We start from the raw sequence: 24,440 nt of genomic DNA, 5'->3' as shown, positions 1-24,440 counted from the left end.
CTTAGAATTGAAAGACACTTCTCTTCCTCTGCCTGGTTGGTATCAAGATGGGCTAACTAAACAATAGAAATCTAGGAAATTTATCTTACAGGGAAAGGGGTATGCTTATATTTCTCCAGATAGATTCAATGAAATCAGTTGGCTTTCTCTTTGAAAGATCTGCCCCAGGGGAGCATCTGGTGTTCAAAATAGAGGGGAAAAAATGGCTAAATTCCTGGGAAGAAAAAAACTCCAATACAAGCCATGCGACTCTAAAAAACCTGCAAGAAACACCACCCTCAATGTCATCGACCTTATCATCTCCTTACCTAGGGATAAACAAAAACCCTTACCAATCAAGCTAAAAATCTGGTTTCTCAACAGGGAATGCCTCCAGAAATATTTTTGTTGCTATGCTTGCTTTGCTTCCCCCACTCAAGCTGAATTAATTAATCATATTTATTGGACCTGTATACATAACCCCCTTTTTTACTACAGGTATTTTAGACAATAGACTGGTGAAACCCATCTTTATTATGAAAATGTCTCAGAGCAACCGACAGCTGGTGGTTGACTTTCTCTCTTACAAGCTTTCCCAGAAAGGATACAGCTGGAGTCGATTTAATGATGTGGAAGAGAACAGAACTGAGGCCTCGGAAGGGACAAAATCAGATATGGAAACCCCAATGCCATCAATGACAACCCATCTTGGCACCTGGAGGATAGCCCTGTGGTGAATGGAGCCACTGGCCACAGCAGAAGCTTGGACGCCTGGAAAGTGATCCCCGTGACAACAGAAAAGCAAGCCCTGAGGGAGGCAGGCAATGAGTTTGAACTGAGGTAGCAACAGGCATTCAGCGACCAGACATCCCAGCTCCACATCACCCTGGGGACAGCATATCAGAGCTTTGAACAGATGATGTATGAACTCCTCCAGGACGGGGTGAACTGGGGTCGCATTGTGGCCTTTTTTTCCTTCGGTGGGGCACTATGCATGGAAAGCATAGACAAGGAGACACAAGTATTGGTGAGTCAAAGCACAACTTGGATGGCCACCTACCTAAATGACCACCTAGAGTCTTGGATCCAGGAGAACGGCGGCTGGGACACTTCTGTGAAACTCTGTGAAAACAATACAACCACCGAGAGCCAAAAGGGCCAGGAGCGCTTCAACAGCTGGTCCCTGACGGGCATGACTTCGGCTGGTACAGCTCTGCTGGGCTTGCTACTCAACTCATAGTAACTATTCCTTTCATTATAATCACTCATATTTTATACAAGCTTGTGTTCCTCTTCCTTTTGTTATAGCTATAGAGAACTTACAATTTAATAAGACTCTACGCTTTGTGACTTGTATAGATTACAAAATGTATACTTGTCTTAATTCCTCTGTTTCTTTGAAAAATGAATCCCTGGAAAGAGGGTCCCATGGCAGGACTTGCCTCCCAGCTACTCACTAAATTATTCTGGCGATCTAAACAATTCATTTGATGGTTAAGTCTTGGCATTTTGGGATTAATAGCAATTTGCATTACTGCGGTTGTTGCAGACATCACTTTACAAACCTAAATTCAAACACAAAACTTTATTCAAAATTGGACCAAAGATGCTCATGTGGGCCACTCAGGCTCAGATAAGGAAATTTAAGATGAAATACAAGAACTAAAAACAGCCATCCAATGAGTCAGAGATCCATTAATAGATTTACAAAAACAAGTAATACTAAAATGTGATTTGAATTCTACACAATTTTGTATCACTCCTGTTCAGTTCAACTATAGTGCTTACAACTGGGAACAAATTAAATTTCACTTGCAAGACATACATGATAATGCTTCCCTAAATGTACAATTATTGCAAAAGAACATCTTTGAAACCTTCTCTAAAAGTCTTCCCTCTTCCAATAATTTGGAAACTTTAGCTGAATAGCTAGCTGATCAATTATCTGGGCTAGATCCTCAAAGATGGTTCCAAAGTATTACTCATAGTATTGGGTCTGATGCTGTAACATTGGTAATTGTCCTGGTAATTATATTTGTTGCATAAGGATGCCTTTCAACATAAATTGTTCCCACTAAACAAATTCAATTGGTCAGGGCCTTTTTCACAAAAATAATAAAAAAAGGGGGGAATTGTCAGGGAATGTTTAATTTTAAGGAAGCCTATATGTTGTTTTCTGGTTCTCAAGGGCCCTCGGTTCCTTATCAGTTCCTGGAAAACAGGACCAAACAGAGCTGCACGCAGTTCTCAGGACTGAGGTCATGAGGCGGAACAAATACATGGATTCCTTTCAGTAACCTTTTACTTTTCTGTAAAACTACTTAGTCTTGTTCCTATTTCCAATACATGGATTGTCTTCTGGCCCCATGACTATTGTTATTCCCTCAGTTACTATTGTTATGCATCTGGTTATGGTGTTTTTCACTTTACTGTTTTTTGCCTAAAGCTTCCTTGTATTACAATATATAAGCACACACTGCCATGAATAAAGCACCCTAGTGCCACTAGAAACTTGGGTCTCCCACATCCTTCTTTTCTTCACCTTCTTTTCATTGACTCCTGTCCCCAGGTTCTGGTCTGTCAAGAACACCATAACAGATGTATTAGCAAATCATCTCTCTTTGCACGCTTTGGGCCATTGAGTTTTTCTGTTTTGTTTCTGCCGCATTCTCCTGTCTAGAAGCCAGAGCTTCCTCCGTGGAATGCTTTCATGGTTGTTTCATAATCCACTGCTAAACCCATCCCAGTGTCCTTGACTGAGACAGACAAATCTCTGCTCTGGGTGGGCATTTTCAACCTCTTCCATAGCCCTGAGTTGTCTGGTTCACCTCTCACTTCCTGATGGTCCACCAGCATCTCTAGAAAGGCCCCTGGACAGGGCTAAGCTCTGGGCATATCTCAAACCCTGATCTTTGCACTGCGCTGCAGCTCTCTTCTGGGAGCCCTCCGAATTACCCACCAGAGACAGTCCTTTGCCACTGCTCTGGTTACCTACTGCTGCATAACTATTTATCCCAGATCTAATGGCTTAAAGCAGCAACTCTTTGCTTACAATTTACTTTTTCTTTTCTTGCAGGAGGGCTTTAGGAGTAGCTCACTGGGTGCTTCTGTTCTATTTGGCATTGGTGGAAGTCACTCATTGCAACTGGAGGATGGGCAGGTCTTGTGTCTAAGACTTAAATGTTGGGTGTTTTGACTGGGAAGTTGGCTGTTATCCAGAGTGTTTGCCCAGGGCTTCTCTAGGCTGGTGGTCTCAGGGTGGACAATTTATTACAGGTAGGGCTTCCAAGGAATGTTCTAGAAGAGATAAAATGGACCAGAAATTGGCACTGAATTATTCCTGCTGTGTCCCAAAATGGTCACAGAGCTTACCTGAATTCAAAGGGAAGGCATATAACTATCTCTGTCTCTCCATGGGAGGACTGTTAAAAAATAATAATAATTGTGATCATCTTTGGCCACCATAGCCATTTGCAGGCTCTGTGAGAACAGATCAAACTCCTGCACTATTTTTGTTCTGTTGCTGAAGCACTTTTTAGTTTTCTCTTCCAAGAGTCAGGCTCGTGTATGCTGCATCCCTCCACTATATAGAACATATTTCAAAACTCTCCATGTGACCCCATGAAAGTCCGCATCACAAAGCTCCAGGTGGGAGTGGGGTAGAGGGGTGGGACTCAACAGGAAGGCAGCTGTCTCTAAAGATATCCCCTGGCCCACCTTCCCCTCTCCCCATGCTCAAGCCTGCTGATACCCTCGAACTGGCCGTGGGCTCCTGGAGTTATGCAATGGTTCTGACACATTTCCTTTGTAAACTTTGCATGTGGGGATTTGTCTCACCCTGCATTTGATCCATGACATACACCTATATGAATTGGCACCTTGAAACTAAAACAGAAAGTTTCACTGTAACTTGAGTGGAGTTTATATTTTGGATGATCGTCAAGGCAAAAATGGATGTGGGCCCAATTTGCTTCAAGTGTGCCAAGGAAAAAGAAACCCTACCATCCCCAGGATATGGGAGAGAAGAATTTTAATCTCTTCTCTCTTGATTCAGCTGTGGCCTAAAAATAGGGTTGTCACAGGGCAGGGCAGCAGTGGGGGTTTGATCACACTCTCCAGCTGCGACGTGGACCTGGGGCTGGAAAGACGGCAGTTTTCTGGGGTGTAACATCAGAGGTGGGGTGTCCGGGGGGTGGGGCGGGCTGCTGGGAAGGATTCGGGCTTCGCTTGGGTCCCATGGCCAGGTGACTTGAGGAGTCCATCTCCAAGGGCCTTCCATTGCTACTGGGACTGAAGGATGGCTGAAAAGGCGGGCAGTTCCAGAGGGAAGGTGTCTGTGTCTGCTGACCTTGGGGAGAACACGGCTTGTGGCTGAAACTGACCATAGCCTGGTTAGGAGTGAGACCCCCCCAAGAGCCAGCACACGTCATAGCAGGTGCTTGCTAAAGTGACTTCTGAGTTGTGTAGACTTAAATGACTTCTGGACTTGTGTGGCTGAAAGAGGTATCTAAGTGGCCATTAGAGCTGAACTGGAGAAAGTTTCTTTTCTTGCCAATGTTTGTGTTTACATAGTGATTTCCTCTTAAAGAGAAGATCACAAAAAGGGTGAGAACAAGTTAAATGTGCAGTGGAGAAATCTGACAAATAGCTTTCTCAGCCAGGTGGTCAAAGTTAACAGCATCGGCGACAAGTCAGGTTGACAGCAGGTGCCCTTGATGTGATGAGAAATGGGATTTTACCCCCATGACCTTCCTTCTAATCATGACCCAAATCCAGCCTAATCATGAGAAAAGCATCAGCCAAACTCTAGTTGAGGGACATCCTGCAAAATATGAGACCAGTACCCCTCACGTTTGTCAAGGTCTTTAAAAATAAGTCTGAGAAATGTCACAGCTTAAGAAGATATGGTGACTAAATGTAATGCAGTATCCTGGACCCTAGAACAAAAAAGGACCTTAGATAAAAACGAAGGAACTATGCCGTGTATATGGACTTCTATTAATAGTTATATGTAAACACTGGTTTACTAATTGTAACGAATGTACCACACTAATGTTAGATGTTAGTAGGGGAAACTGAGGCAGGCTATATGCAATCTCTCTGTACCATATTCAAAATAGTAATTTTTCTGTAATTCCAAGTGTTCTAAAAAATAGTCTATTAAAAATGTGATGTGTGTCTGTACCACTTGTAAATAGAAATACTAAATAGTTAATTCAGTTCAGTTCAGTTTAGTTGCTCAGTCATGTCCAACTCTCTGCGACTCCATGAACCACAGCACACCAAGCCTCCCTGTCCATCACCAACTCCTGGAGTTTGCTCAAACTCATGTCCATTGAGTCGGTGATGCCATCCAACCATCTCATCCTCTGTCATCCCCTTCTCCTCCTGCCTTCAATCTTTCCCAGCATCAGGGTGTTTTCCAAAGATGTCAGCTCTTCGCATCAGGTGGCCAAAATATTGGAGTTTCAGCTTCAACATCAGTCCTTCCAATGAACACCCAGGACTGATCTCCTTTAGGATGGATGGGTGGACCTCCTTGCAGTCCAAGGGACTCTCAAGAGTCTTCTCCAACACCACAGTTCAAAAGCATCAACTCTTTGGTGCTCAGCTTTCTTTATGGTCCAACTCTCACATCTATACATGACTCCTGGAAAAGCCATAGCCTTGACTAGATGGACCTTTGTTGGCAGAGTAATGCCTCTGCTTTTTTATACTCTGTCTAGGTTGGCCATAGCTTTTCTTCCAAGGAACAAGCGAAAGAGATCCAAATCATTGGCCTGCCTATACTTACTTACACAAATGTCCCATAACAGTCCTTTTCCCTGTCCCTTCACTTTCTACCCTCACACAGGCCCTGAGTATTTTCCCTGAACTGCTGTCACCTCCTGATTAGTCCCTTTGCCTCAGCTTCTTCTTCCTGACCCTGCACCCAACAGTCACTTCACAATTCAGTTTCTTTCTGGTTTAAAAATCTCCTGGAGACCTCACCATTGCTCTCTGTGTAAAAGGCATTCTTCAGGGCATTTAATACCTTCCAGGATCTGGCCCCAAAGTTCTGAGTACTTTTCTATTATTCCTTATATGGCATCACCAACTCAATGGACATGAGTTTGAGTAAACTCCGGGAGTTGGTGATGGACAGGGAAGCCTGGTGGGCTGCAGTCCATGGGGTTGCAGAGAGTCAGACACAACTGAGCGACCAACACTTTCACTTTTCACTTTCATGGCTTAGAGAGACCTATGGAGAAATGTGTCTTGAGGGTTACTACACTGATTTCCCCACCTCTTCACCCCATGCTCTTAACACAAAGTCTAGTCCAGTGCTTGGGCCATCATAGGTATTCAGCTTGTGTCTATTGGTTTATTGAATGCTTGAGATTGATTTTGGAGGAGAGCATTTTCTTTTAAAGCTAGAGCTGACCATGCTGTTAGCCTATAGAGTCAGCAGCTTCACCCAGGGCTGCAGCAACCTACCCGTGGATTGCAAGGATGCTTAACACTCTCTGACTTTCCAAGTCAGATCCCAGGCTGCCAGCTTGGCTCTACAACTCAGCACTCTTATCTGTAAAGAATTCGTCACACGTGTGATTTAGCCCGGCTTTTCCCTTGAAAGCTGTTTCTGATAATGACTTACACCTGTTTATTCCCAACAGAAGCATTGGAGAGGAGACCAGTGTGTGACTGATCCCAGACGCTGCAGTCATTTCTGGGTGGCCCTGGGTGCAGCCGCAGAGACCGGGGCGGCTGGGTCTCATCAGCCGGCTCAGTGAGAGAGCATGCTTGCTTGGTGGAGTTTCCAGCAGTGAAGGTTTGAGGGTAAGGAAAAGTAAGATATTATTTTTGGCTTGAGTGCTCACCTTTAAAATCGTATGAAGATCGTACCCTGAGTTTCCAAAGTCATTCACCTGTTTTCCCTGCGATAACTGGAAAAGCAGAATGCGCTGTCACACACACATGAACGTGTTCATTTCTTGATTTAAAATTATAAATACATACATTGTAGAAGATTCAAATGAAGATTAGAATAGTGTCCAAAATATACTGAACACAGTGGAGACTTTCCCTCTCATGCCCAGCTTCTTTCCTAACTGGTAACTACACTTCCAAGTTTGCTGGTCATCTCTCCAGTCCATTTTACACACATATCTACATCTTCCTTTGTGATTTTATTCTAATATATATTATACGTTTTATATATATATATATATATATAATCAGGATTTAATTTGAGCTTAAAGTTCAAAAATAAATTAACCACTTAAGCATTTGCTTTCATCAAATAGTAAAATGTCCAAGACTGCCAGGAAGTCTGCAGTGCTGTGAGGGGCCCAGGCTTTTTCTGTCTTTCTAATTCTATCCTTATTTGTTGCTTTTGCCCACATACTTTTTACCTCAAGACTTCAGAATAGTTGCTACATAGCATTTCCCCACATTCCATATGGAAGGAGGGAAAAGGGCAAAGAGCAATGACTTTTCTTTGGGAGTGTCCCCTGGGAAACCGCTGCATGAGTGGAGCTCGTGAACCACAGCTGGCATCACCTCTTAGCACCTGAGAGGTGGCCCAATTTTGCCCCACTGGAAGCCAAGTCCCATCAGGAGGTAACAGCCAGAATGTGAGTCAGCTCCTTGTCTCTACTTTTACATAAGCTGATATCAATAGTTTGTTTCCCAATTCTTGTTCTTTCTGATCCAGCTTCTTTCCTTTTGAGGTAGTAGAATTTATTTTACTCTTTTATTTTGAAATAATTATAGGTTCAAAGGTGTTTCTAATATACCCTTGACCCAGTCCTCCCCAGTGGTTCCGTCTTTCATAATTACAATGGAAAAACCAACAATTTGGCATTGGCACAGTATATGTGTACAGAGGTAGCAGATTTTTGTTTTCCTTACTGTCTTCTTAAATGTTTCTTGTAAGATTCACATTTCTTGCTGTGATTAATCCCCAGATTTGGCTGACATTATGTAGAAGCCACAGTACTTCCACATGTGTTCTGTGCCAATCTTTCTTGGGCACAAACTTTCCAAGATAAACATGTCTCCAACATCAGGAATCCTTTCTATGTAAATATTGGTGACACAGTTACACATGTACAGTGCATATAGAAAATGCGGTTTGCTTAGGAAAGTCTCAAAATATTTGGTAACCTTGAATGCATTTTTGCCCTTTTTAATTTTTATTTTATATTGGTGTGTAGTTAATTAACAATGCTGTATTAGTTTTGGATGTACAGCAAACTAATTAAGTTATATGTATACATGTATCTATTCTTTTCAAATTATTTTCCCATTTAGGTTATTACAGAATATTGAGCAGACTTCCCTGTGCTACATGGTAGATGATTGTTGGCTATCTGTTTTAAATATAGCAACATGTACATCAATTCCAAACTCCCAGTCTCTTACCCTACTTCCCCTCTGGTCATCATTAGTTCTTTCTCTACGTCTGTGAGTCTGTTTCAAATAAGTTCATTTGTACCATTTTTTTTAAGATTCCAGATATAAGCAATATCATATGATACTGGCCTTTCTCTGTCTGACTTACTTCACTTAGTATGATAATCTCCATATACAATATCAGATCAGATCAGATCAGTTGCTAAGTCGTGTCCGACTCTTTGTGACCCCATGAATCACAGTACGCCAGGCCTCCCTGTCCATCACCAACTCCCGGAGTTCACTCAGATTCACGTCCATCGAGTCAGTGATGCCATCCAGCCATCTCATCCTCTGTCATCCCCTTCTCCTCTTGCCCCCAATCCCTCCCAGCATCAGAGTCTTTTCCAATGAGTCAACTCTTCGCATGAGGTGGCCAAAGTACTGGAGTTTCAGCTTTAGCATCATTCCTTCCAAAGAAATCCCAGGGCTGATCTCCTTCAGAATGGACTGGTTGAATCTCCTTGCAGTCCAAGGGGCTCTCAAGAGTCTTCTCCAACATAGCAGTTCAAAAGCACCAATTCTTCAGCACTCAGCCTTCTTCACAGTCCAACTCTCACATCCATACATGACCACAGGAAAAACCATAGCCTTGACTAGACGAACCTTTGTTAGCAAAGTAATGTCTCTGCTTTTGAATATGCTATCTAGCTTGGTCATAACTTTCCTTCCAAGGAGTAAGCGTCTTTTAATTTCATGGCAGCAGTCACCATCTGCAGTGATTTTGGAGCCCAGAAAAATACAGTCTGACACTGTTTCCACTGTTTCCCCATCTATTTCCCATGAAGTGATGGGACCAGATGCCATGATCTTCGTTTTCTGAATGTTGAGCTTTAAGCCAACTTTTTCACTCTCCACTTTCACTTTCATCAAGAGGCTTTTGAGTTCCTCTTCACTTTCTGCCATGGGTGGTGTCATCTGCATATCTGAGGTTATTGATATTTCTCCTGGCAATCTTGATTCCAGTTTGTGTTTCTTCCAGTCCAGTGTTTCTCATGATGTACTCTGCGTATAAGTTAAATAAACAGGGTGACAATATAGAGCCTTGATGAACTCCTTTTCCTATTTGGAACCAGTCTGTTGTTCCATGTCCAGTTCTAACTGTTGCTTCCTGACCTGCATACAAATTTCTCAAGAGGCAGATCAGGTGGTCTGGTATTCCCAACTCTTTCAGAATTTTCCAGTTTATTGTGATCCACACAGTCAAAGGCTTTGGTATAGTTAATAAAGCAGAAATAGATGTTTTTCTGGAACTCTCTCTCATTTTATTTTCAACATAATTATGAACATAAAATGAGAAAATGGATATAAAGATACCTTGTTAACTGCAAAGCATTCCACAATGCTTTGTAAACACAGTAAAGTAAATAAAATAACATTACCATATTTCTCATTTTATTTTCATAATTATGTTGAAAAGGAAATATTGTTTTTCCTCCTTAACAAATGTAAAACCATGGTGGCTTCAGTTCAGCTCAGTTCAGTCGCTCAGCCGTGTCCGACTCTCGGCGACCCCATGGACCACAGCACGCCAGGCCTCCCTGTCCATCACTGAATCCCAGAATTTACTCATGGTGGCTTAGAGACAATAAAGAAAATGAATGGAATGGGGGAGAAGATGTTTAATTCTATGATAATTTTACCCAATCCCCAATTTACTAATTTACCAATTCTACTTTTATCTGAATATAAGCAATCTGATTAAGAACTGGGGTGTGGTTTAAGTGTGAGTCCCAACACGAAGGTGCCTGTCCGCACACCAAGAAGGGGGCCCTGGACAGAGAGCTCTGACTACAGCCCAGCCGTGCGGGCAGCCTGTTCGCAGACCTCCAGCCTCCTGAACCGTGTCCTTGTTTACACTACCCATTCTATGATACGTTGTTATCGCAGTCCAACCTAACTACAACAACCTCTGAGGTTTGGGGATAGTTGCCTCCAAATTACTATAAAGCCCAATGGAAAGCTCATGGACTCGCCTACTTTCTGATGTCTATGATAGTCACAATTCTAAATATTCTTGTTTCTTGGTTCGGGGGCCACAGAAGAGAAGAGAGATAGGCATCATGAGACCAGAGCCCCTGACTGATACCGTGACGCTACTTGAAAGACCCTAACCCTAGTTTTTTCAGGTATAGTTGATTTACAGTATTGTGTCAATTTCTTTTATATGTGACACATATACACTTTTAACACTGTGTATTACGTAGATAACTGGTGATAGTGTACTATATAGTCCAGGGAACGCTGCTCAGCACACTGTGGTGACCTGATGGGAAGGAAGTCCGAAAGGGTGGAGATCAGATCAGATCAGTCGCTCAGTCACGTCCGACTCTTTGTGATCCCATGAATCGCAGCACACCAGGCCTCCCTGTCCATCACCAACTCCTGCAGTTCACTCAGACTCATGTCCATCAAGTCAGTGATGCCATCCAGCCATCTCATCCTCTGTCATCCCCTTCTTCTCCTGCCCCCAATCCCTCCCAGCATCAGAGTCTTTTCCAATGAGTCAAGTCTTCGCATGAGGTGGCCAGAGTACTGAAGTTTCAGCTTTAGCATCATTCCTTCCAAAGAAATCCCAGGGCTGATCTCCTTCAGAATGGACTGGTTGGATTTCCTTGCAGTCCAAGGGACTCTCAAGAGTCTTCTCCAACACCACAGTTCAAAAGCATCAATTCTTTGGCACTCAGCCTTCTTCACAGTCCAACTCTCACATCCATACATGACCACAGGAAAAACCGTAACAGGCAAATTTGGCCTTGGAATATGGAATGAAGCAGGGCAAAGACTGATAGAATTTTGCCAAGAAAATGCACTGGTCATAACAAACACCCTCTTCCAACAACACAAGAGAAGACTCTATACATGGACATCACCAGATGGTCAGCACCAAAATCAGATTGATTATATTCTTTGCAGCCAAAGATGGAGAAGCTCTATACAGTCAGCAAAAATAAGACCAGGAGCTGACTGTGGCTCAGACCATGAACTCCTTATTGCCAAATTCAGACTGAAATTGAAGAAAGTAGGGAAAACCACTAGACCATTCAGGTATGACCTAAATCAAATCCCTTATGATTATACAGTGGAAGTGAGAAATAGATTTCGGGGCCTAGATCTGATAGATAGAATGCATGATGAACTATGGAATGAGGTTCATGACATTGTACAGCAAACAGGGATCAAGACCATCTCCATGGAAAAGAAATGCAAAAAAGCAAAATGGCTGTCTGGGGAGGCCTTACAAATAGCTGTGAAACGAAGAGAAGCAAAAAGCAAAGGAGAAAAGGAAAGATATAAACATCTGAATGCAGAGTTCCAAAGAATAGCAAGAACAGATAAGAAAGCCTTCTTCAGCGATCAATGCAAAAAAATAGAGGGAAACAACAGAATGGGAAAGACTAGGAATCTCTTCAAGAAAATTAGAGATACCAAAGGAACATTTCATGCAAAGGTGAGCTCGATAAAGGACAGAAATGGTATGGACCTAACAGAAGAAGAAGATATTGAGAAGAGATGGCAAGAATACACAGAAGAACTGTACAAAAAAGATCTTCACGACCCAGATAATCATGATGGTGTGATCACTGACCTAGAGCCAGACATCCTGGAATGTGAAGTCAAGTGGGCCTTAGGAAGCATCACTATGAACAAAGCTAGTGGAGGTGATGGAATTCTAGTTGAGCTCTTCCAAATCCTGAAAGATGATGCTGTGAAAGTGCTACACTCAATATGCCAGCAAATTTGGAAAACTCAGCAGTGGCCACAGGACTGGAAAAAGTCAGTTTTCATTCCAATCCCAAAGAAAGGCAACGCCAAAGAATGCTCAAACTACTGCACAATTGCACTCATCTCACACACTGGTAAAGTAATGCTCAAAATTCTCCAAGCCAGGCTTCAGCAATATGTGAACCGTGAACTTCCAGATGTTCAAGCTGGTTTTAGAAAAGGCAGAGGAACCAGAGATCAAATTGCCAACATCCGCTGGATCATAGAAAAAGCAAGAGAGTTCCAGAAAAACATCTATTTCTGCTTTATTTACTATGCCAAAGGATGGAGATATACATGTGCAAATGGCTGATCCATTCTGCTGTACAGTAGAAACTAACAACATTGTAAAGCAAATATACTCCAATAAAAATTAATTTTTTTAAACTTATACTGATTCAGTTCTATGTATATATATTCTACTTCATGTTTCCTATTGTGGTTTATTACAGGATATTGAACATAGTTCTCTGTGCTATACAGCAGGACCTTGTTGTGTATCCGTTCTGTATGTGATAGCTTGCATCTGCTAATTCCAAACTCCCAACCCATCCCTTGCCCCCTTGGAAACCACAGATCTGTTCTATATGTCTGTCAACACATTTTTAATATTCTATTATATTGGACAAGGAGTTATACTTAGGATTTTAGGGAAACAAAAACTGAAGAAAATGACTATGCCACTAAATTGTTGGCCTTATGCCTTGGCCTTTTTTTTTAACGCCTTAATCATTTCACATTTAAGTTCCTTCATTTGTAAAATATAGATAATAACAGTATCTATTCCATGGAATCTTTGTAAGGACCAAGTTATTTCTACACTAAGGCATGTAGAACAATACCCAGTACTTAATTATATGTATTAGCTGTTATTAATAATGATCGTTATATCTTCTTTGGATAATGTGACGTATCAACAATTAAAATATCAAATAAATTACCTCAGAAATTTAGAAAGCAGTAGAAATATGGATATTGTCAAATATTTAAGAATAAATCCTAGGTGTTGTGAGGCTTGAAACTTACACAAGCCTCAGAAAGAGGCACTCTTCATAAGAAAATAAATACAAATTTACAATTATAAAATTAGGAATGAAGGATGCTTACATTAGCACAACTCAGAAAGTTAAAACATAGATATGTGCCTCAGCAGGTGAGTTGTTAAAAAAAAAATAGTGGGACATTCATACAATAGAATACCAAAAAGTCATTTGTAATAATTAGGTTTGCACTAACATGGGAAGGGCTGAATATTAAGTGAGAAAAGCAAGGTGCATTTTAGCGGGTATGCTAAGTGGTCTAGCCAACATTCATTGCTTCAATTTTGCTTACTAAGAGATCTTAGTATTCCTTAGTTGGGAGGCAATGTGCAATTTTTCTTTAAGGAAAGTTAGACAAATACCACAGATAGGCCAAGCAAAATCACAGGTAGATGTTTGGGTGGAAAACTGACATACCTTTCACTGGAAAACACCTTTCTTTCTAGAAAGGGCAAAGAAAGTTGATTCTCTTGAGTTGTGCCTGTTTCCACATGTTTCGTCTTTCTGTGATCATCCTGAGGTCAGTGAACAGGACAAGAGGGGTCAAGTAAACTAGATGGAGGGGAGGACACCTCACAGCTTGTTCCTAAGGATTCAGGAAGGGCAAGTTCATACTAAGGGAAGGACACCTCCCAGATCGTTATCATGGATTCAGGAGGGGCAAGTTCATGTTAACAGAGTTCTGTGTCACAGACTGGAAGTAAGACCTTTATATTCCTATTGCACGAAAATTTTTTTCCATCTGTGCCTTAAAAAACATTTTGTCATCTATTCTTGTTACTCTCTATTCTCTCCCCATGGAAACTGTAGAAAGGAAGAAAGTGAAGTCGCTCAGTCATGTCTGACTCTTTGCGACCCCATGGACTGTAGCCTACCAGGTTCCTCCATCCAAGGGATTATCCAGGCAAGAGTACTGGAGTGGGTTGCCATTTCCTTCTCCAGAGGACCTTCCCAACCCAGGGATTGAACCTGGGTCTCCCACATTGTAGGCAGACGCTTAACCATCTGAGCCACCAGGGGAGTCTATGGAAACTGTAAGCTGCTTTCAAAAAAATTTTTTTTTCAAGATGAGTGCTTTAATCTTTCCAGTTAACATCATTTGTATCAGTAAGTATACTATTTTTAGATCACACATTAGTCAGTAAAGATTTATTTTTTTGAGGGTCTGAGTAAGAACAGGAAGACAGGAAATATAGAATGTCAGACTTCACACTTGAATTAAAACTTAAAATTATTTCCTTCTTTGCAGCAAAACTATACTACAGACTTATGTGTTTTAGCTTTAATCCCATGACTCATCGTGGATTGGATTGGGACTTTGTGAAAAAGAAAATCTTGCTACATTCAGAGTGCTTATGCCCTGATAATTCTTTTCCATATCATTGGATGCAAACATATTTCCTCTTGTAATGTCACTGAAGCCAGGAACACTTGTGCTCAAGGCATGTTCTTCCAGCCGTTCAGAGCACCTTGATGAGCTTCTGGAAGTACTTTCATTGGAGGCTGTGCCGCGTGGTTATCTGAGCATCAAAAAAGGAAATAGCTCTGCAAGGGTTCCCACGTTGACCAGTACACCAGATTCAATGAACACATTCATCAACAGATCATCAGAATAGATAACAAATCAGATACTTTCAATATCCAGCCCTTTGGCAGCTGCTGTAGTAGCTGCGAGAACTGGGCACTTTCCACAATGAAAATCCCCAAGTTTGCTCTCTCTGTTCCAGACCACCGTGAATATGTATGGTTGCTGCTTTTTCCTGGCAAAGAAAAGTTACAGTAAAATCTTCTTTCTTCTCAGTCTCAACAAAAGCCATAGTTTTTGTTTGTTTGTTTTTAATCACCTATGTTTTACAGAATTTCTACAGGTTTTTCTTATTTTGAGTACTAGCCAGCTGGGAGAATGGTCTCTTGCTCTACTTGCTTATCCAACAGCCACAAACAAATAGTTTAACTTCTAAAACCCCTCAGCCAAGCTTTGAATTTCCTCTGGGAAAACTGCACTGAACATAAGGGTTTGATGTTCATTCAGTTGCTGGGCAGGAAATTAGATTTTTATTTCTGGTCCAGAATCCATATCCAGCATGCAGTCAGCTTCATCTAAAATTAAATATTTAAGTTCTCTGAGACCGGTGTTTTCTTTATCTATGATATCTGTTAGTCTTCTAGAAGTAGCACATAATAATCTCAGCCTTGTAATGTCTGAGACAGGGGCCACCATTCATGATTCAGGCACTCTGTTAGACAACCGACAGACTTTTTTGCTTTTATTCTTTGCTTTTATAGGGAGTACTTTTTCACTTTACATACAATGAAACAGAGGCCTGGAGAGGTTAGAGAATTTATCTTCTAAGTAGCAGAAGCAGGAACCATCTGGGACTTTATGGACAATGCTAATCTGAGAACTAGAAATGCTAACAGGAATCTTTATAAAATTGGTCTGCATTTTGAAGCATTCCTGTCTCTTGTGCCAAAGAGAGGTTGCCCCAACCTTCCTATGAAGTGAAAAGAGAAACACTGTGCTCCCCTGTTTCTGTAGTTAGGATGGGCTTTAGTTAAACCCAAAGGCAGGCAAAGTGGGACTCAGGGCCTTCTCCATCTCCGCACTTGGCGGCCTCTGCTTAGCACCATCCATGTGGTCACCCGGAACCTGAGTCTGGGCCAGCTTCCAGAATTAACTCCACTTCCCTTGTCTTAGCTGTTGGTCCTGGAGGGAAGGTAATCGCAGAAGAGCATTGTCATGAGGAAGTTTAGTTCATAGAATTTGGAAACAAACAGACTGGGTTTGAAAAACAGGTCCTCCACTTCTTAGTTCTGTCACTTTGGATAATGCAAGTACTCATTCCAAAAATTTGGAATATGGAAAGTTCCTCACATGGTTGTATAAGCATTAGAGATGATGTAGATGAATGATGAGGCTCACAGTAGGTACCATTAAGATATGGCTGCTACTCACAGTTGATAGCAGAAGTTTGGGTAGATATGAAACCAAGGAAAGAAGAGAAGGGAAAAACAAGGGAGAAAGGGAAAGGTACTCCAAACGGAATGCAGAGTTCCAGAGAACAGCAAGGAGAGGCAAGAAGGTCTTCTATGAACAGTAAAAAGAAATAGAGGAAAACAACAGAGACCTCTTCAAGAAAAATGGAAATATCAAAGGAATATTTCATCCAAAGATGGGCACAATAAAGGGAAGAAATGGTAAAGACCTAATAGAAGCAAAAGAGATTAAGAAGAGATAAAAAGAATACACAGAATAACTGGATGAAAAAGATCTTAATGACCTGGATAACTAAGATGGTGTAGTCTCTCACTCAGAGCCAGACATCCTGGAGTGTGAAGTCAAGTGGGCCTTAGGAAGCGCTGCTGCCAATAAAGCTAGTGGAGGTGATGGAATTCGAGCAGAACTATTTAAAATCTTAAAAGATGATGCTATTGAAGTGTTGCACTCAATTTGTCAGCAAATTTGGAAAACTCAGCAGTGGCCATAGGACTGGAAAAGGTCAATCCTCAACCCAGTTCCCAAGAAAGGTGGTACTAAAGAATGTTCAAACTACCAGACAATTGCACTCCTCTCCCATGCTAGTAAGGTTATGCTCAAAATTCTCCAAGCTAGGTTTCAGCATTATGTGAACCAAGAACTTCCAGATGTTCAAGCTGGGTTTATAAAAGGTAGAGGAACCAGAGATCAAATTGCCACCATTTTCTGGATCATAAAGAAATTAAAGGAATTCCAGCAAAACATCTACCTCTGTTTAATTGACTACGCTAAATCCTTTGACTGTGTGGATCACAACAAAATGTGGAAAACTCTTAGAGAGATGGAAATACCAGACCACCTTACCTGTCTCCCGAGAAAGCTGAATACAGGTCCAGAATCAACAGTTAGAACTCTGTATGGAACAACTGACTGGTTCAGGATTGAGAAAGGAGTATGACAAGGCTGTTTATTATCATACTGTTTATTTAATTTATAGGCAGACCACATCATGCAAAATGCTGGGCTGGATGAGTTACAAGCTGGAATCAAGATTGCTGGGAAAAATATTAACAACCTCAGATATGTGGATGATACCACTCTACTGGCAGAAAGTGAAGAGGAACTAAAGAACCTCTTGATGAGGGTGAAGGAGGAGAGTGAAAAAGTAGGCTTAAAACTCAATATTGAATAAACTATGATCATGGCATCCAATCCCATCAGTTCATGGCAAATAGAATGGGGAAATGTGGAAGCAATGACAGATTTCCTCTTCTTGGGCTCTAAAATCACTGTGGATGGTGACTGCAGCCATGGAATTAGAAAATTATTGCTTCTTGGCAGGAAAGCTATGGCAAACCTAGACAGTGTGTTAAAAGTCCAAGAAATCACTTTGCAGACAAAGGTTCATATAGTCAAAGCTACGGTCTTTCCAGTAGTCATGTACAAATATGAGAGCTGGACCGTAAAGAAGGGAGAGTGCTGAAGAACTGATGCTTTCAAACTGTGGTGCTGGAGAAGACTCTTGAGAGTTCCTTGAAAAGCAAGGAGATCAAACCAGTCAATCTTAAAGGACATCAACCCTAAATACTCTTTGGAAGGACTGATGCTGAAGCTGAAGCTCCAATTCTTTGGCCACCTGACTTGGAAAGCTGACTCATTGAAAAAGACCCTGATGCTGGGAAAGACTAAAGGCAGAAGGAGAAGGGGACGACAGAGGATAAGATGGTTGGATGACATCACTGATGCTATGGACATGAACTTGGGCAAACTCCAGGAGATGGAGAGGGACAGAGAAGCCTGGTGTGCTGCAGTCCATGGGGTTTCAAAGAGTTGGAAGTGACTTGGTGACTGAACAACAACAACAAAATGAAGCCAATACTTTTCCAACAAAAAAATAAAAGAAAAAATTTAGGGATTTGTGATGTTACTAGAGTCAAAAGCATATCCTTAGATAATTTATAGTCAACCGTTTAAAATGAAAAATATGTACATTTGAAACTCTCTCTCAACTTGGGCTTACCTTGCCTACTTTGTATTGTCACCTTCATTTGCTCTTCTTTGGAGATTTTCTACCTTGAAAATGAGATTGGATCAGCCTCTCTTTAACAGATGTCCCTTTTATTGGCACTGAGGTCGTATAAAGTGAGAATGGGACACTGTCCAATGTCTGTCCTCCCTCAACTTGGAAACAGAGGGAAAACTCCCATGCAAGTGTCGGGAGACAGTTCCCTATGGAGCTCTTGGGTTTCTGCAAAATTCACAAGCAGAACTAACTGCCCTTTCATTCTCATTTTAGAGGGAAAGCCTTAAGACAGCATTGGCGTTTCCACGTGGAGCAAAGCATGGGTTGTTTATTGTCCTGTGTAAAGATAGCGCTTCCCTTGGGGGCTAAAGTTGTCAGGTTTGCTCTGAGGCCATCAATCGATTCAGATTCTCTGTACTCCGGATTCCACTGCCTGCTCTGTATCCGCGTGGGCTCTGCCTCCACAGCTTGGGACTGAGGAGCAGGGAGAACCAACCTGAACGTCAATCTTGGGTTGCTTGCTGTGCTGTGATTAATGAAGTCATTGTCTCTAATCCAGGACTCTCTTGTCTTCTGCCAGCATGAAACTGACAGGCCAACTTGTGAGCTTGAGAGGAGATAAAAATTCACAGTTCTTGGCACAGAGCATGTGAAAACTCTGAAATGTGCTGTTGTCAGCTCAGAGGACTCAGGAATTTCTTCTGCTTATGGAGTACGGGTGGCTTAGGGCAACTGTCACAGGAGAGGTAACACCTGAACTACATCTTGAAAGATGAGAAGTTGGCCAAGTGGGATGAACACCAAGAAGAAGAAATGAGACATAGGTATGCACATGTTTTTGAGAAACTGGATGTTTGAGTTCAAATTGCAAGGGAGTGGGCATGGCAAGAAGTTATCTAAAAAGCAGTCTGGGACCACTCTGAGTAAAGAAAGAAGAAAGCCTGGTCTCTGGATTTTCCGCTCTACTGAACAGTCTCGTGTGAACAGTCTCACTTTACTAGCACAGCAGCTTTTTTAGGTGTTACTAGCCTGGAGAATCCCAGGGACGGGGGAGCCTGGTGGGCTGCCGTCTATGGGGTCGCACAGAGTCGGACACGACTGACGCGACTTAGCAGCAGCAGCAGCAGCCTTTTTGAAGAAATTAAGTCTCAGAAAGTTTAACTTCTCTAAGAATAATCAGTTAATAAATACTAGAAGGATAATATAAAACCAATGTTCTTTCTTTCGGCCACTCAGTGAGGAGCTTTCGATTCTTACTCTGTAGGTAACATCAGGAACCGTCTGTTTTCTGTTGCTGTTGTTTGTTCACTTTCCTTTTTCTTTCAGGTCAGGGTGTCCTAATCAAGAACATCATAGTTGGACAATTTAGAAGCAGCATGAGGCTTTTGAATAGGGGTAATCTGGCAAGAGTGGGTAGTTACAAGATAATTTTAATAATGCACTTGAGTATTTTTAAGGGGTCTGGAACTGGGTATATGGAGAAGAGAATAATTAATGGACTTTGGAAACGTAGTATATCAGTTCAGTTCAGTTCAGTCACTCAGTCGTGTCCGACTCTTTGCGACCCCATGAATCGCAGCACGCCAGGCCTCCCTGTCCAACACCAACTCCCGGAGTCCACCCAGACTCACGTCCATCGAGTCAGTGATGCCATCCAGCCATCTCATCCACTGTCGTCCCCTTCTCCTCCTGCCCCCAATCCCTCCCAGCATCAGAGTCTTTTCCAATGAGTCAACTCTTTGCATGAGGTGGCCAAAGTACTGGAGTTTCAGCTTTAACATCATTCCTTTCAAAGAAATCCCAGGGCTGATCTCCTTCAGAATGCACTGGTTGGCTCTCCTTGCAGTCCAAGGGACTCTCAAGAGTCTTCTCCAACACCACGTTTCAAAAGCATCAATTCTTCAGCGCTCAACCTTCTTCACAGTCCAACTCTCACATCCATACATGACCACAGGAAAAACCATGTAGTATATAATAAAGATGAAATGATTTTAAAAAGGCACAGAGCTTATAGCTGGAATGACTGTATAATTTCAATTAACTGAAATAGGTGATTGTAGTTAAGGAATTTTGAGGGACAACATTACTAAGTTCATAGAACAAGGGAGATGACAAACAGTACATTTCTTTATTTTTAATTAATTTTAATTGGAGGCTAATTGCTTTACAGTATTGTGGTAGATTTTGCCATACATTGACATGAATCAGCCACGGGTGTACATGTGCCCCCCATCCTGGACCCCCTCCCACCTCCCTCCCCATCCCATCTGTCAGAGTTGTTCCAGTGCACCAGCTTTGAGTGCCCTGCTTCATGCATCGAACTTGGACTGGTGATCTATTTCACATATGGTAATATACATGTTTCAATACTATTCTCTCAAATTACCCCACCCTTGCCTTGGACACTCCACAGAGTCCAAAAGTCTGTTCTTTATATCTCTGTCTCTTTTGCTGTCTCCCATGCAGGGTCATCATTACCATCTTTCTAAATTCCATATGTATGTGCTAATATATTGTATTGGTGTTTTTCTTTCTGACTTCCTTCACTTTGTATAACAGGCTCCAGTTTCATCCACCTCAGTAGAACTGACTCAGATATGTTCTTTTTAATGGCTGAGTAATACTCCATTGTGTATACGTACCACAGCTTTCTTATCCACTCGTCTGCTGATGGACATCTAGGCTGCTTCCATGTCCTAGCTATCATAAACAGTGCTGTGATGAACATTGGGGTACATGTGTCTCTTTCAATTCTGGTTTCCTCGGTGTGTATGCCCAGCAGTGGGATTGCTGGGTCATATGGCAGTTCTCTTTCCAGTTTTTTAAGGTATCTCCACCCTGTTCTCCATAGTGGCCATGCTAGTTTGCATTCCCACCAACAGTGTAAGAGGGTTCCCTTTTCTCCGCACCCTCTCCAGCATTTATTGTTTGTAGACTTTTTGATAGCAGTCATTCTGACTGGCGTGAGATGGTACCTCATTTTGGTTTTGATTTGCATTTCTCTGATAATGAATGATGTTGAGCATCTTTTCATGTGTTTGTTAGCCATCTGTATGTCTTCTTTGGAGAAATGTCAAACAGTATAAGTTTTGGAATAAGAAATGTTCAATTTTTCATTGAGTAGACAAGTTATTGTTTCCATTGGTAATTACAGTCTAATAATTAAAATTATTAAATCTTGCAGAGACAGCATTTAACAAACGTGTTTACCTCCCAGCAAGAAACAGAAACACATGAGAAATGTTACTGAGTTAGTTGCCTGGACCTGTGCTGGGGACCTAACCAGGGCTGAGACCCCTTGTTTCAGCCATGGAGGTTCTTTTTCTGCTCAGATTCACACAGCCAGTAATGAAATGAATGCTGAGACTGAAACAGCACAAGTTTTATTCAATGTTGAAAGAATGCTGAAGCAGAAACTTAGTTTGCAAATTAACTTCTCAATTCAGTTGGGATAGAGGTACTGCATGAATATGAGGGTCAAGATAAAGGAAAGGGAACTGGAAAGAGTGGGAGGAGCATTCATGACCTATCTGAGAACAGAAGTGTGGTTTGGACCTGGAACTGACGCAGCACCACCCTTCAGTCTTTGTGTGAGCTTCTCCGGTTGTCATGGATTCAATCGCCAACCATTATGGCACTGGTGGATGCCTCTTCAGCATGCTCACATTATTACAATGAGTGCATAATGAGGATGCAATCTAATGGAAGCCAGATCTTCTGCCACCTTGGATTTGGTTCTAACTTCTTGTTGTTCAGTTGCTCATTCATGTCTGACTCTTTGTGACCCCATGGATTACAGCATGCCAGGCTTTTCTGTCCTTCACTATCTCCCAAAGCTTTTTCAAATTCATTTCCATTGAGTCAATGATGCCATCCAAACATCTCATCCTCTGTCTCCCTCTTCTTCTGCCCTCAATCTTTCTCAACATCAGGGTCTTTTCAAATGAGTAGGCTCTTCGAATCAGGTGGCCAAAGTATTGGAGTTTCAGCTTGAGCATCAGTCCTTCCAATGAATATTCAGGGCTTATTTCCTTTAGGATGGACTGGTTGGATCTCCTTGCAGTCCAAGGGACTCTCAAGAGTCTTCTCCAAGGCCACAGTTCAAAAGCATCAATTCTTTGACACTCAATCTTGTTTATGGCCCAACTCTCACATCCGTACATGTCTACTAGAAAAACCATAGCTTTAACTGTATGGACCTTTGTCAGCAAAGTGATGTCTCTGCTTTTTAATATGCTGTCTAGGTTTGTCATAGCTTTTCTTCCAAGGAACAAGTGTCTTTTAATTTCATTATTCTAACTAATTCTTGTTTTTCTCTTTGCAACTTCCTCCTGAAACTTAGATAAAAGCAATTGGTTTCCATTTGAGGGAGGCGCATGATTGCAAAGCAACAGAGTTGGTAACAAATAGACTTTGTAAGAAGGATTAGAAAGCTAATTTACCCACTCCACCTTTCACTGTATTTCATTAAATATAACTAGTAATATTATTACCTGGCTTGTGGCTCAGGCGGTAAAGAATCTACCTGTAATGCAGAGATACAGGTTTGATCCCTGGGTCTGGAAGATCCTCTGGAGGAGGAAATGGCAGCCCACTCCAGTATTCTTGCCTGGAGTATCCCATATTATTTCAATTTTTCACTGAAATAATGGTTTCTGTCACCAACTAAACAATTTTGACTCAAAACAATGGAGGGATTTTCTTTTTTTTAATACCCTCTCATCACTTCCCTCTGAAACTCCCTGCAAGAGTTGAGTTCTGGAAAATATCTGAAGTAAGGATTTCTTGTGAGGAGGAAAAAGACCAACATTTCTGTAACTTTGGTGATTGACTTTACTTATTTTTTAAATAAAACCTGAATTATTCATACTACCTGTGGATTTAAAAGTATTTCTCTTATAATTTTTAAAAATGTAGCTTTTCTTTGAAAATGAAAATGAAAAGGTTTTTTTTTAACAAATCTTGTTGTCAAGTCTAAAGAGTTTGTATATGCACACAGTAAGTTTTAGATCACTGTTTAATCAGTGCTCCGGTTAACTGGCTGATTCACCATCTCCACTAATGCCAGGATAAAATTTCTCACTTTTTGATAGGGACAACTGGCTGAATGTAAACCAAAGTTCATTCATTCTGATATATTGTTAACAGCTGACTCATTCTCAAGTATTTTTTTTTCCTCTGTGTGTGTAAACCACAAACAAATATAAGAAAGAGAGAGAGAAATAATAGCACAGTGGGAGCTATTACATGGTGTGTATGTTAGTCACTTAGTCATGTCCAACTCTTTGTGAGGCTCCTCTGTCCAAGGAATTCTCCAAGCAAGAATACTGGAGTGGGTTGCTATTTCCTTCTCCAGGGGATCTTCCCGACCCAGGGATTGAACCCAGGTCTCCTGAATTGCAGGCAGATTATTTTCTGTCTGGGTCACCAGGGAAACCCTGGGGTGTAGAAATGAGCACTTGAAAGGGTGATTTCTTTATCACCCTGCAATGCAATTTACTCCTCAAATTACTGTATACAAATATTCTTGATGATGGTTTGAATATTTACATTTGAAAGTAAGAGTATTTCTTTTTTACATTATAAGCTTAAAATTAGCAGTGCTAATGTCATCAGTAGAATGGTGATTTCCTCAGTCTTGTCCTCTTGAGGGAAAGAATTCAGATGAGAAACATAGAAGAATTTTAGGTAGCAAGAGTTTTAAGCAAAGCAAAGGTATGCTCCTGAGAAAGGGTGGGAGTGGGCTGTATAGAAATGAGAAGCAGCCTTGCAGTGGGGCAGGATTGGGTTTTTTTAGAGTGGTAGTCCCTTCCTGTGTCCTGTTTCATTTGACTGACAACTTGATTGATAACTTTAGGTTATATTGTATAACTTTTCTCCTAGTGCACAGGTGCTTATCCATAAGCACCCAAGTGAAACCAATGGTTGGATGGGGGGCAAAAACCATAAGGCTAACTTATTACAAATATGGTAAAGGAACCCCAGGTTTGAGTCACTGTTTAGGCCTTGATGCACCTGAACCAACCTGTCCTGGTGATTTTATCTTGCTTGGTCCTGTTATGGCTGCAAACTTAGTGGTGGTCCTCAGCCACAAGGGGACGTCTCTGGGTATGTTCTGATCATGAGTGTCCATGTAGGGGAGGGAAAGATGACCCTATCCAAGAAAGGGCAGGACCTGCTTATGTCTGACTAACTACTTAGTAATCTCCCTTCGGGAGTT

At 41.6% G+C, this 24,440-nt stretch overlaps 2 pseudogenes; one reads left to right on the top strand and one right to left on the bottom strand.

Annotated features, from left to right (window-relative positions):
* Nucleotides 1–485: 485 nt before the first annotated feature.
* On the top strand, nt 486–2,460 carry LOC109561323 (bcl-2-like protein 1; annotated as a pseudogene).
* A 12,042-nt stretch (nt 2,461–14,502) lies between these two features.
* Nucleotides 14,503–15,441, bottom strand: LOC109561154 (probable ATP-dependent RNA helicase DDX4 pseudogene; annotated as a pseudogene).
* Between the last annotated feature and the right edge of the window lie 8,999 nt (nt 15,442–24,440).

Source organism: Bos indicus, chromosome 7 (genome assembly GCF_029378745.1).
Source record: "Bos indicus isolate NIAB-ARS_2022 breed Sahiwal x Tharparkar chromosome 7, NIAB-ARS_B.indTharparkar_mat_pri_1.0, whole genome shotgun sequence".
In the NCBI taxonomy this organism is placed as follows: domain Eukaryota; kingdom Metazoa; phylum Chordata; class Mammalia; order Artiodactyla; family Bovidae; genus Bos; species Bos indicus.
Note: the sequence above shows the minus strand (reverse complement) of the source record. Positions and strands in the feature narration are given on the sequence as shown.